Raw genomic sequence first — 14,613 nt, forward strand, 5'->3', positions numbered from 1 at the left:
TCCATATGAAGTTTAAATTATGTAACTTTATTTTTTTTAAAAAAATTGCGACAAAAACATAGCTTAAATTTATTTTATTTAGGGCCCCCGTAACTAATTATGCTTTTCAATTTGTTTAATATAATTTGGTTTAAGTTTTGCAAATTTAGATTAGAGTACAATTTATTAAATAAACAACGAACGTAGATTTTTTTTATGTACGGTACCCATGACAAATGGTTTTAATTTTGTATTATAATGTGGTTTAAGGTTTGGAAATTTAATTTTCGTAAATTACATAAAATAGATAAAGATAATAAAAAATGTCTTGAAAAAAAAAAAACAATTAACCTAGAAATATTTTATTAAGGATCCTTGTAACAAAGGCGATATAAAATAGAAAAATATAAAATGTAGATTATGTTTAGGGTTATAAAAAACCAATAGGACACAAACCGAAAACAAATAACAAACCTATATTTGTTTTATTTCCGGTCCAAATATATACATAACAAATGCATTTACAACAACTGGCCACAACATACGTAGGTTTAACTTATTTAGGGTCCTGGCCTGTACCAAATGCATTTAAGTTTTGGGCTTCAATTTTCGGTTGCCATACGGAAAGGATAATTTATTGCGGCACAATCTTGATCTCATGCACATAGAGAAAAATGTGATGGACAATATAATTGGCACAATACTTGACATTAAGGGTAAAATGAACTACAACCTTCAAGCCCGTAAGACTTGCAAGAAATGGGTTTGAAACTAGCACTTCATCCTTTCACAGGTGATGATGAGAGAATCTATATACTTGATGCTTGCCACACGATGTCGAAAGAGGATAAAACTAGTTTAATAAAAGTGTTTCGAAATATAAGGGTGCCAAACGGATATGCCTCAAACATTTTTCGATGTGTAAAACTTAAGGACCAGACAATATCGGGTTTGAAGAGTTATGACAGCCATGTATTGATGCAACAACTTCTCCCGATTGCATTGCGTCGATCACTGCCCGGTAGCATGGTTAGACCGTTGGTTGAGATGTCTGCATTCTTTAGGGGCATATGTTCAACGGCGTTGACCCAAGAGGATATGGCTCAACTTGAGGTTGACATCTATATCACTCTGTGCAAGATGGAACATATATTCCCCCTAGTTTTTTCACCAGCATGATTCATGTTATGGTGCTTCTTGTCCGTGAATGCCGACTCAGTGGACCAGTACAATATAGGTAGATGTATCCGGCAGATATTTATTTAAAAATAATTATTAGATGTAATGATTGACTAGTTTTGATATGTAGGAGCCTTGGGGGGTTCAAATCTTCTGTGTCCAGTAAAGTAGCTCCTGAGGGTTGCATTGCGGAGGGCTACATAGCAACCGAGTTGGTGACGTTCTGTTTCAATGTATTTAGAGAATGCACCGACATTTCACAATAGGCCGCAACGAAACCCGGATGAGCCTAAAAGGGCTGGAACCCGAGTCATCCTCGACCGACTCTCGTTGACACAGATTCAACGTTACATTATGTTTAACTCAAATGACTTCCACTAATTGCGAACGTGAGTATTATGTAATCAAGATATGCATGCTCATATCCTACAACAGCGTTAGTTGTGAATTAAAATTAACTGATTTTATTTCAAAATGTAGGATGCACACGGATTCGATAAGACAAACTGCAAACAGGAGGTGAACGACAGACGATCAGTTAGAAACCCAGCATTTTGAGCAATTTTGCGATTGGTATCGTGACTACGTAAGTCTAATATCATGTACACCTTGTAAATTTCATAATGTTTCCTCATTGCACTAACTACACTTCGTCATTGTATATGAGTCGTAGGTCGATTGTTCGGACGATCGAGGCAAGAAGGATATGGGTGACAAACTAGTAATGCATTGTAGAGGGCCGATGGTCTCAGTAGTTTAATATAATAGATATATGGTCAATGGCAAGTTGTTTCGCATTGTCGCACATAAAGTGGGAAAGAGGTCTCAGAATAGTAGCATGTGTGTGCCGACTGTTGATGGCAAAACATACTACGGGAAGGTAACTCAAATATTTGAGGTGGAGTATTACGACATGATAAAGTATGTTATGTTCGAGTGTGATTGGGTAGACACCACAAGGGACAGGGGATACAAGGTTGACAAGTATGGCCTAACGCTTGTTAACTTCAAAAACCTTGTCCATAAGGGGGAGTTGATTAGTGATGAGCCGTATGCACTGGTTTCCCAAGTGGAACAAGTTTCTTACGTCGTAGATGAAAGGAACCCAGATTGGGTTTACGCGGTAAGGACTAAACCTAAAAACATATACGACTTTGGTCAGGGTCAAGCGCCTCATGATGATCATGCGAACTATCACGAGAGTGAGCCACTTATTTTAAATAATAATCACCTAAACGATTCGCATGATGACAACCAATACTTCCAATCCGGCTTTGCACCAATCGAAGCATATGTCATTCCATATGAATTAAATATTGTACATTGATTGGTTTGTTGTTATTTATTTGTACATGGATTGTCAATTTTTCTTTACAGAAGCGGTGAATATTTCTAACACTATACACATAACTAATTGGGTGCATGCTGTATTTCGCAGTTAGATATGAGTACTTGGGGGAAGACAGGAGGACGGAAGACCCAATCTTCTGGGTTGAGAGGGCATCATGCCCTTACTGACAGTGAGTCGTAGGAAGCCGCTATGCTTCTAAGGTAGCAATCAGGGTATCGACCCATACTTCTACAGCATGTAGAAGGGCATATACCTGCGAGAGATGATTATGTCCCCAACATTCCCTGCTCTTTGATTGATCTAGGCCCGAATTTTAGATACCCAGGCCATCCGACAGGCCTTACCTAGTTCGAGTATTGATATGAGCCTACTCCTAGCGACTCGGACGAATCCTTGTGTATGCCATCCCTAGGACCCACATTAACACAAACTGGTATATTGCCGCACGGGTATTTTGATCGGCTACCACATAGCAGCGCATATGTGGATTATAGGGAGACACAGGCCCCTGGTGACATGGATGATGGGACAGGTGACGCGCACAATTAGCAGCACGATGACCCTACTTGGCCAGTATTGGCTATCGACCAGGTTCGCATGATAGGTATGTAAGTATGCTCTTCCGAACCATAAATATGTACATATTTACGCATAATGGTACATGTAATTAATTAGTAAATAAATTCAAATAATATATGTTTAACCATTTGTGTGTTAATACTTCATTATTGCAGATAGCGAGAATAACTTTAAAGTGTTGACCGTAAGTGATTCCCACAAGTTGTGGGACATTCCCGGTGGGAAAAGGATCGTCATTGGGTATAATGGCGCGTGGCAACCCGTAGGGCAAAGCGGCAAAAAATTTAGAAGGAAGATGGGCAAGACTTGTAAGGCCGGGTCCTTTATCAGGCTATCCGACAACTGGAAGGATGTACTAGAACAATGCATGGAGGATTTATTTGAGTCATTGATGGTAAGTGTAGATTAGATGTTCTTAATTTATGATATGTAGCATTTGTATATTAAATTTTGTAAAACAACCAGGGCTTTAATATCCTAGTCTTTAATTGATGCAGAATTACTTCTACATCATGCCTGAGTCGGATATGAATGAAATAAAAAAAGACGCTTTCAGAGATATGGACGAGAAGAAGAAGCTTTTAAGGTACAAGTTAAGGAAAAAGCTCATGATTTAGAGCGGTGACACTCCTGCGATAATGGCGGCAAGGATCGGTTGGACCATTTCAAAGTACAACCCCGCAGATGTGGAAATATTGTTGGTGAAATGGTGTGATCCCGCTTATCAAGTAGGTCACTTCAAACTATTTGTGTTTCGTTAATTGTAATTGTTCGATGGCTTAGCTATTAATAACGTCTACATGTTGTGTTCGTAGGCTTATTCTGTGCACATGAAAGACATACGAGTACATAATCAAACACCACACTACACCGGCTCGAAAAGCTTTTCAAGAGTGGCACATGAAGACGTACTACTCTAATTTACCATAACTATATATATATATGTCACATATTGCATAGTATATTCACGAATGTTTCATTCATGGTTTGAACTTATTGCAGGTAATTATTTCGGGCAAAGCTCCTATGCAAGCGAAGGCTTACATCAAGACCGTTATAAAGAAAGATGGTAGCTGCCCAAATCCGGGTAGATGGGCCCTAGGGGACGATGAGGTAGACACCAAATGACGCTTATGATTAAGCGCACGATAATAAGCCAGAGTATGCGGGTTGTGTTTGAGGGGTCAGTAAAAATATTCTGCCTGCACGAGGCACCATCCACTTATACTATACACCGTCCCAAGCACGGTCACAGAACCGTGGCGGGACGATGGTCTCGCGGGAAGAAATTAAAAGAGCCATGGAAGCTGAGAGAGAGAAGCACAGGAAGCAAATGAATGCGATGCTGGCGCAACAGAGGAACGAGATTACTGTGGCGGTGACAGCGCGGGTGACTTAGTAGATGGTTGAACAGATGGTTGAGCAGATGGCTGCTCAAATGGTGGCATATGAGGCCCGATTTCGCAGCCTTGAGGGGTCGAGACGTATTGGGTTCGAGCCGGAGGTGACGACTATCAGGAATCCGCAAGATGCGGAGTCCCCAGCCCAAGTGCTTGTGAGATCCTTAGTTGAGAGCCGATCAGGTAACAATATATTCTTATTGTTTTTATTTGAGTAACATGATTATCTTACGAGATGAATATCATTTTAATGGCTAGTAATTTTGTTTGGTAAATAAACTTTGTTCGTATCTAACACAATTGTATATAATACAATTGCAACGCACTATGTGTAGATGACGTAAGAGTACAAGCTGAGGACGATGATCACAATGAAATCCAACACCAGATGCTAGCTGGACAAAAGTCTTATTTGTCAAGACATTATACCTGTCGTTCAGCAACCCTATGAGTACATATATAATCGAGTAGCATATATATATATAAACTCAAAATAATTTACTTTATTGTTCCTGGTTGGTTTGGTTGTGATTGGAGCTTTGCATAGTTAATCTTACCATATTCGTTGAAGCCGCCTCATTGAATAAATGTATATGTAGATGTATATGTGTTTATGCATAGGTCGTGCAAATATGTATGTCGAGGTTGTTTATGTGACAATCATTCAATTTTTTTCTCACTTACTTGGACATTGCTTATCTATTAGGAGTTGATAAGATTATATCACAAGTGTCAATTAGCTGATTGATTGTTTGTTTTATCATTTGCAGTTAGTGCAGAGAAGTCGGGAGATAATGGTTATGATGATGTTCACTCGGCTTTGGTCGGAGTAGTGTTTGTTTGATAGTCTACATGCATAATTTAAGGCTTAAGTTTTTTGTATTTATGTATAACGTTTATGTATTGTATTTTACCATTTCCTACGTTGATGTGTGTATATATATATATTTAGAGTTGGATTATTTGTGGTAGTTGGATTGTGATTATATATAGTTGAATTGATAGACTATTGTGATTATATATTTGATGTTGGATTGATTGATTACATAAAGATTATTGGATTTTGGATTATATAATGTAACTCATATATCAGGTGCCAATCGGAGAAAACTGTAACTCGTATAACGACTGGAGAAAATTGAATAAATTTTTTTTTCCTGCCAACTTTAGTAACGTGTCATATTATGACACATTTCTAAATGGTAACATGACACAATCTGACACGTTACAACCATTTGTAACATGTCAGATTGTGTCACGTTACCAACCATTTGGTAACGTGTCAGATTGTGACACGTTACCAAATGGTAACATGTCATAAACTAACACGTTACAAAGGGGTTGTAACGTGTCAGATTGTGTCACGTTACAAAATGGTAACATGTCATAATCTGACACGTTACAACCCCTTTGTAACGTGTTAGTTTATGACACGTTACCATTTGGTAACGTGTCATAATCTAACACGCTACAACCCCTTTGTAACGTGTCAGTTTATGACACGTTACCATGTCACAATTTGACACGTTACTAAAGTTGAAATAGTTACGTCCAATTTCATAACCCATCTAACACGTTACCATAGACATGTTCCTAAACTTTAGTAACATGTTAACACCATATACACGTTACTAATGGTCCATGACCAAAAAAATTGATTCTTGTAGTGAATTTTTTCACACCTATAAGTAGCTTTTACAATTACCATTTGATTAAAATGCAATAAAGATTCATCTTATATCCAATGATGGTTATAAAAGCCACTTATGGATATGAGACCCATTATTCCGCACCTATATGTGGCTTTCTAAAACTATCATTGGAGTAAAATGCAATAAATTAACATATATAGTACTAAACCATTTTTACATTGCACATTTTTATAAATATGTGAGAAATAGATGCTCTAAGTGTATGTTTATATGTTTCTAAGATACAAGTTAATTTAATAGCATGAGTTGAAAGAAATTTCTTCCAAGAAAAACTTTATTAATACAAAGAAAAAAAGAAAATCGAAAGAATTGTTCCAGAAAATGTCACACTGAACTCGGGTTACTGGATGCATAGTCCAATATCCTGACCACTAGACTATGGGACCTTGATCTAAAGCTAATCGAAAGAATACTTTATAACAAAACATCATTTTGTACCAAAGACAAGTGGAGCATTATCTTCCCAACTCGCGCCAGTGTCCATTCGGCATTCATTGACTATGTTGAGGCCTTTCGTTGACTATGTTATGGTTGAAACCACCACCATGAAGCGCTTCCCTGAGTTCTCTGAGTCCGTCACCATGAAACCGTCAAAGTGGAAAATGGGGGGTCAAAAAGGGCTTATTATGTTAAATTGTGCTTCCTGAATTGTGTATAGGTGGTTGAAACATAATTCAGTGTCGTGTCTGAAAATTGGGAAGCTGATTTGCATGTCAATGGGGAAAATTGAGTCTACAAGAGTGGTTGAAGTCAATTCGTGTGAAGGGGGAGTTTCTTGGGGTTGCACTCACAAAAGCCGGTGAGAATATTTTGGAGCGCAACAATGATGAGTTGGATGAAATCATCGAGTATCTAGAGTGCAATGGAGTTACGAGGGATTCAATCAGTTATGTCGTGAGCCGATGCCCCCCTTTGTTGTCTTACAGCTTGGAGGAAGTGAGAGCTCATGAGCGGTTCTACTTAGATATGGGTATGAATGAGAAGGATTTTGGAACAATGGTCTTCGATTATCCCAGGGTACTTGGCCAGTTTACTATGGAAGAGGTGAATGAAAAGGTATTCGATTTTGATAATTTTGGAGTTTCAGAGGATCCATTTTTTATGATGTAGATTATAGTAGCAAAAGCAATTGAAACATGAGGCAGAAGTAATTTTTTAGAAATCATTCACCTTATCCTGATTGTGTGCGTTGATTTCACTTCAATACGATGTGTTCTTAATCACTAATCAATTTGCATAGACATTAAGTAAGATGCTGCTTGTGTTAACCAGGTAAGTTATTTAAAGGAATTTGGCCTTTGTAATGAGGAGGTCAGCAAATTGCTAGCGTTTAAACCACATTTGATGGGCTATGGCATTGAGGACACATGGAAGCCTCTAGTTAAGTACCTGTACTACCATGGGATTTGATGTAGCGGAAGACTTGGTCAACAAGTTAGGAGCTTCTTTGTCCCCCCACCAAGAAAAGTAAAACACAATCCACAGATTGCAACATAACCTGCAGGTTGAAGGATAATTCTCCATAGAGAAGTTTGAAGAGAAAATTCCCAATTCATATATTTGATTCAAAATTCAAGTTGGTTGTTATGAAATGAATTGTACAAGGGTCTTATTTATAGGAAAAGGAAAAAATTAAACAATTATAAAACAAATATTAAAATAATCTTGGCCCTAACGTGATTGGCCCTAACAATGGTAGCCTGTCAATGGCTCCATGGATTTGGCATTGGCTTCTCATTGGTTCTCCTTAACCGGCAGAAGCTTCTCATTGGTGCATGGTGTTGGCAGGGCCAGTTCTTACAATATTCCTTGCGGCTGTCAAACCCTAGTTTTGACATTAATTCCGACCCTAACACGAACTTGTCGGCCTTTCTTGGCTTTGAGATTATTCCTTGACATGATGCCATAAAGTCATGTTCTGACATCACCTTTGCGGCCTTCCTGGCTCTGACATTGTCGCCCAAGGTTCTGACATTTCTACCCCTATCCTGACATCATTTTGCAGCCTTCCCAGCTCTGACCCTGCCGACCATCACTGTTGCGGCTCTATCGCCCATTACTGACATTATTCTTTCTCTAGTGGCAGTTTTGTCAGATGTCAGAAACTTGATTCCCAAGGGTTTATGCCCAGGTGTAAAGACACTTGGATGTTATGCTCGGGTCAAAGGGTGCCCCGGGTGGAAGAGAAGTCTTGCCCGGGTGAACAGTGAAGCCTTGGTGAATAGTGATGCCTGGATGAATAGTGCCCAGGTGAACAAGGTTTGGGTGAATAGTACTCGGTTGAACAGTGTCTGGGTGGTGAATAGTGCCCTGTTGGTGAATAGTACTACCCGGGTGAGGTTCAAGTTTACCCAATTTAGGAGGTGCCCGGGTGAGAGAGAAAATCTCACCTGGTGGTGTAGATGCCTGGGTGAGAGAGAAAATCTCACCCGGTAGTGTATGAGATTTCCTTTCTCACTTGGCTGTCCTACATTAGTCTCCCCTTCTTGAAAATAACCCGGCCTCGAGCTAGACCTTGAAGCCTCCTTGGTTTTCTTCATGAACTTAGTTTCTTTGTCCAACAAAATTGGTTGCTGCTTCACTTGTTGGATCATCAATGATAGGGACAAGAAAATTCCTTCATCTGCAATGCATCTGTCATTTCATATCCGGACGCAAGAGAAACAGAAAGCCTTACGTTCTAATTGTAGGATATAAACAAAAAGAAAGAGAATATAAAAGTAAAAATAGAGAGAGAAAGATAAAATTTGGGAACCTTTTACTTTATTCATTAAGACAATTAAATATATTACAAATAAAATCCCTACGTTTTAATTGTAAATTTCCCAAATTCATATTCATATATTTCATTACTATATAGACAATAATCAACAATGGAAGATTGATCATCATAAGCCTATGAACAAATTAAAGCAAACCAATCAAGAAGACATATTCTAAAAACACTCCGGACATACCTGATTTTTCGGGTCACACCATCTCGCCAACAAGACATTTAAGTCCTCGGCGTCGTATTTTCTAACGGCAGCCTCACCCATTCTCGCCTTCACTGAGTCTGGAGTATCGCCCTCCTTGATTTTTAACTGACGTTTTACAGCGTGTCTCCAACTCTTCAGCTTCGAGCCCATATCTCTGAAGGCGTCTCTTTTAATCGCTTGAAGATCGTATTCAGGCGGCATGTAGAACTGAGTCTGCATATATACCAAGTAAAAATTAGGCGTATAATTCCACACATTAACAACGTTTAAAATATTAAAAAAACACATGCAAAAATATGAGAAAAAAATTTAACCATACCATCAAGGCGTCCCATACATCTTCCTTTGCACGGGGATGTACATGCTCCTATTCATCCCGAAGCCTAACATAAGTCCCGGCCCTTATGACGTTGCCGGTCTCCCTTCTAAATTTTATTCTACTAAATCCTACGGGCTGCCACGCCTTATTGTACTCACATACGATTTTTTGCCCTGGGGGAACCTCCCACTTCTTGTTCGATGGTGGGATGTCCACCACCTAAAATTGAGTGCTGCTGTCTCCCCCGATCCCTAAGACATTAATAATTGCAAATGTTAATTGTTTGAAATTTAATAGTAACTACGTAGTATTAAATTGTTTGAAATTTAATATTGAAATTTTATACATATTCAATATGGGCATTTAAAGCATATATACTTACTTTTTGTCCGGAGCTGGCGAATGCCCAACTCCTCTGGACGATCAGCGGCCTCCAAGTCACCTGAGCCATCATCCATATCCTCCCCATAATACTGTGTCTCGCTATCATCCGGAGGCAATGGCTCACTGTATGGGATACTTGTGTTCAACTTAGGGGGGAATATCCTCTGTACCTCACCATGCTCATATACCCCCAACTCGCTCAAGGTAGGATATTCTCTTCCAAGATCATATGAGGCATCCGTGTGATACGGAACCTGCAGAGACCCTTCCTCATGCTCAGGAAGTAAGGGTATATACCCCTGGTCGTCTATCTGTATGGACCCCCATCATCTACTCTTCCCCCTCGTGTTCATATCAACCTGCAAAACACATAATATACCCAATTAATTATGTATATAATAGATAAAAAAGGCACCACAATACCCAATCAATGTATAAAGAAATAACATTAAATACATCAAAATAATGTGAACTATATATATTATTAAAGTTTTAATTTTTTTTAAATCACATACGGATCTAAGTCTTGTCGGATGTAGTCAATGCCATCCTGCGGATCCACTTCATTATTCCTGGTCAATAGGAGCGGCTCACACTCATGGTAGTTGACACTTTCATCATCAGAACCTTCACCTTGTCCAACGTCGTATACGTTTCTAGGTTTAGTCCTTACAACACAAGCCCAATCAGGGTCCCTTTCATCTTGGACGTAAAAAACTTGGTCAACTTGTGACGTTAGCACATACGGCTCATCAGTAATTTCCTGACCCCAGTGGACAAGGTTTTTGAAGCTGACAAGCAGTATGCCATACTCGTCTCCTTTGTACCCCCTGTCCCTCGTGTTGTCCGCCCAATCACACATGAACAAAACATACTTAGTTTTGTCGAAGTACTCCACCTCAATTATTTCTGTCAACTTCCCATAGTACGTTTCGCCATCAACAGTTGGCACGCACACCCCGCTGTTCTGGGTCCTTTTTCTAGCATCAAATGCAATAGTGCGAAACAACTTTCCATTAACCACATATCTATTATATATGGTCGCTGTGGCCTTCGGCCCTCTACAATGCGTTACCAGTTTGGCACCTATTTCCTTCCTTTGTCGATCGTCCAATTGATCGACCTGTTAACACATATGTACAATTGACCATAAGAAGGTTTGTTTTGTTAGTTGTTATGAACTAATAACTAAATATAATGGGTATGCAACAGTTATACATCACGGTAGTCTTACGTAGTCACGGTACCAATCATAGAACAGCACATGATGTTGGGTTTCCAATTGGTCCTCCGTCGTTCGCCCCCTATCGCATGATCGCCTAAGTGTATCCATGTGCACCCTACAATACAAAGTTTAAATTATATTATAATTCACAACTAAGGGTGCAAGATGATATTGAACTTGCATACACTACTAACACGACTTACGTCCGTAGTTGAAGGAACTCATCCGAGTTAAACAAAATGTATCGATGAATTTGTGTCAATGTGACACGGTCGAGGATGACTCGTGTTCCCGCACCTTTTGACCCATCCGGGTTTCTTAGAGCCCTATTGTGAAATGTTGGTGCGTGATCTAGATACCTTGAGTAAAACGCCACCAACTCCGTTGCTATGTAGCCCTCCACAATGCAGCCCTCAGGAGCTGCTTTATTGCGAACATTAGATTTGAACACTCCAAGGCTTCTACATATGATCATAGTTCATTCATTACAGTTAGTGACGGTTGTATATCGGAGAAAAAAATAATTTCATGAATATTAGTAAAGTTATTTTACCTTTTTGTCGGATACATCCACCTATACTGTACCGGTCCACGAAGTTGGCATTGATGGACAAGATGCACGACCAAGTGAACCATTATAGTGAAAAAACTTGGGGGGAAGACCCTTTCCATCTGGCACAAAGTAATATAAATGTCACCCTCTAGTCGGTCCATATCATCTCGTGTCAATGACGTTGAACACAGGCCCCTGAAGAATGCAGACATCTCGACAAGTGGTCTAATCACGTTTCCTGGCAATGATCCACGCAATGCAATAGGGAGAAGTTGTTTGTGACTATCATGGCTCTTCAAACCAAATATTGTACAATCACTAAGTCGTACACATCGGGAAATATTTGAGGCATATCCGTCCAGCACCCTTACATTCCGAAGCACTTTCAAAAAATGTGTTTTTTCGTCCTTAGACATCGTGTGACAATTTGCGGGCATATACGTTTGACCATCCTCACCTGTGTACGGATGAAGTGCATGTCTCAACCCCATTTCTTGCAAGTCTGTGCGGGCATGGATGTTGTCCTTCGTTTTCTTTGGAATGTCTAGTATTGTGCCAAGAATGTTGTCCATCACATTTTTTTCAATGTGCATGACATCAAGATTGTGCCGCAATAGATTATCTTTCCAATACGGCAACCTAAAGAAAACACTTTTCTTCTTCCACAATACGTTAGCAGTCTCGCCTTCTCTTTTTGTCGGCCCACTCTTCTTCCGTTTCTTGTTTTTTTTCTCATTATCCGTCCTTGCCTTACCGGCATTCTCATCTCCATATGCCATATCTTGTAATTGTCTAAGAATGTCATCTCCACTTGGCACATCAGAGGCACATTCAAATTCTTGTTTTTCGTCAAATGTTATTTTATTCCTCCTCCACGGATGATCAATGGGCAAGTATCGCCTGTGCCCCATATAACAAAATTTTCTGCCATGTTTTAACTGCGTGGACCTCGTCGAGTACATACAGCAGGGACATGCCTTCTCACCCCTGTTAGGCGACCCAGACAAATCTGCGTATGTTGGGAAGTCATTAATTGTCCACATCAACTGCGCCCGCAGCACAAAGTTCTTTTTGTTAGACACGTCAAATGTGCGTACACCTACAATCCATAGTTCCTGTAACTCCTCAATTAAGGGTTGTAGGTAGACATCTAGATCCATCCCAGGTGACTTTGGGCCTGGGATTATCAGGGATAGTATAAATGATGTTTGTTTCATGCACGTCTAAGGAGGCAAGTTGTACGGTACAAGCATTACAGGCCAAGTGCTGTGGGATGTACTCATGTTCCCAAATGGATTAAATCCATCCGAGGTTAGTCCAAGCCTGACGTTCCTGTTGTCCGCCGAAAAGTCTAGATGCAAATTATCGAATGCCCTCCATGCTTCACCATCGGTCGGATGCCTCAATACACCGTCCTTAGTCCGACCTTCTGCATGCCACCTCATATAAAGAGCAGTATGCTCTGACATAAACAATCTCTGTAGCCATGGTATGAGTGGAAACCACCGCAACACCTTGACCGGGCGTTTCTTACTCGATGAGATGGGTTGCCCATCCTCATCCAACTGAATTTCATCCTTCCCCTTAGATACTCCACAAACAGTGCATATATCCAAATCCTGATTGTTCTTCCAGAATAACATACAATTATTAGGACACGCCGGGATCTTCTCATACCCGAGGCCCATGTCCCTTAGAAACTTTTTTGCCTCATATGTATTAACTGGCAAACCTTCATCACTAGGAGGCAGCAACTGATTGATGAACTCAAGAAAAGATGAAAATATTGCATTACTAAGTCCGCAAACACACTTCAAATTGTACAGATGTACAGTAGCATTAAGCTTGCTATGTTTGGTCCCATCATGAAGTGGCTTCTCTGCCTTCTTAAGCAAGTTATTGTACTTTAGTCCGTCACCTTCGTCAGGTGCTTCATTCACAGTTTCTTCATTCCCCTGCACCTCTACTTCAGGCTCACAATTGTCTTCCACGACACGGTGCATGCCGAATAGATCACGCAACATTGACTGCATGGTTTCACCTTGTGTTGTGCCTATACCCTGATCTATGATCGTGGGAGTCAAAGTAGACACTGCAACAGGAGACCGAACAGGCCTCTCCCCGTGATAATACCAAGTTCTGTATGCAATCATTATTCCCTTACCCTCTGTCAAGTGGTCAAATACCAAATCCGGCGGGGTGGCGCTGCTTATTATGGCACACCTTACAGGGGCAGTGAATTTTTCCATCAGGGATTGTACAGTTACTAACTGCAAACTCCACGAATGATCTACACCCGTCTCTGTATTCCCTCGTACCCCTAGACTTTGTCATCCAACTCTTGTCCATAGCTTTAGTTACTGTAACCCTAATTGAATAAAATAAATCTAAGTTAGTTGGTTAGATGTTATTTTTTTTTTCTTTTGTGTATTTGTTTAAGTACATCGTTACAATTTTTTGTATATTTTTTACAAATAAACACAAACATTAAGTATTAATTATAACATCTACATAATCAAAAATTGTAAAACCTAAACAAAATTAAGGTCCAAATTTAAAAACATTTGACATGCCACATGGGGAACCTAGATAAAATATATGTGGCTATCTTATTTGCTGCAAATTTTTTGTTTTCGTTTTTTCTGACATTTACATAACCTGAAGTTGTAAGACCTAAATTAATTATTTTGTTATATAGGGGGACCCTAAATAAATTAGATATACCTAGCTAGGTTAAATGTTGGTTTTCTCTAGTCCGCTTATTATAACATTATGCATTTGTATGGGAAGTGTATATAAAACAAATCAAGCAACCTATGTTAGTTGTTTCTTACTTTCTTTTTTCGATCATAGCATGTACATACTTATTATAAATTTACAAAATCTAATCATAAATTAACGGTCGACCAAAGTAGATATGCATTTCTTATTTGTATATATATATATATATATAT

The 14,613-nt window shown here is 39.4% G+C and overlaps 2 pseudogenes; both read left to right on the forward strand.

Annotated features, from left to right (window-relative positions):
- LOC132170965 (cold-regulated 413 plasma membrane protein 1-like) overlaps positions 1 to 14,613 on the forward strand; it is an 80,648-nt pseudogene that overhangs the window by 43,134 nt on the left and 22,901 nt on the right.
- On the forward strand, positions 1,155 to 1,918 carry LOC148587412 (uncharacterized; annotated as a pseudogene).

Source organism: Corylus avellana, chromosome 2 (assembly GCF_965113065.1).
Source record: "Corylus avellana chromosome 2, dhCorAvel1.hap1.2, whole genome shotgun sequence".
Taxonomy (NCBI): Eukaryota; Viridiplantae; Streptophyta; class Magnoliopsida; order Fagales; family Betulaceae; genus Corylus; species Corylus avellana.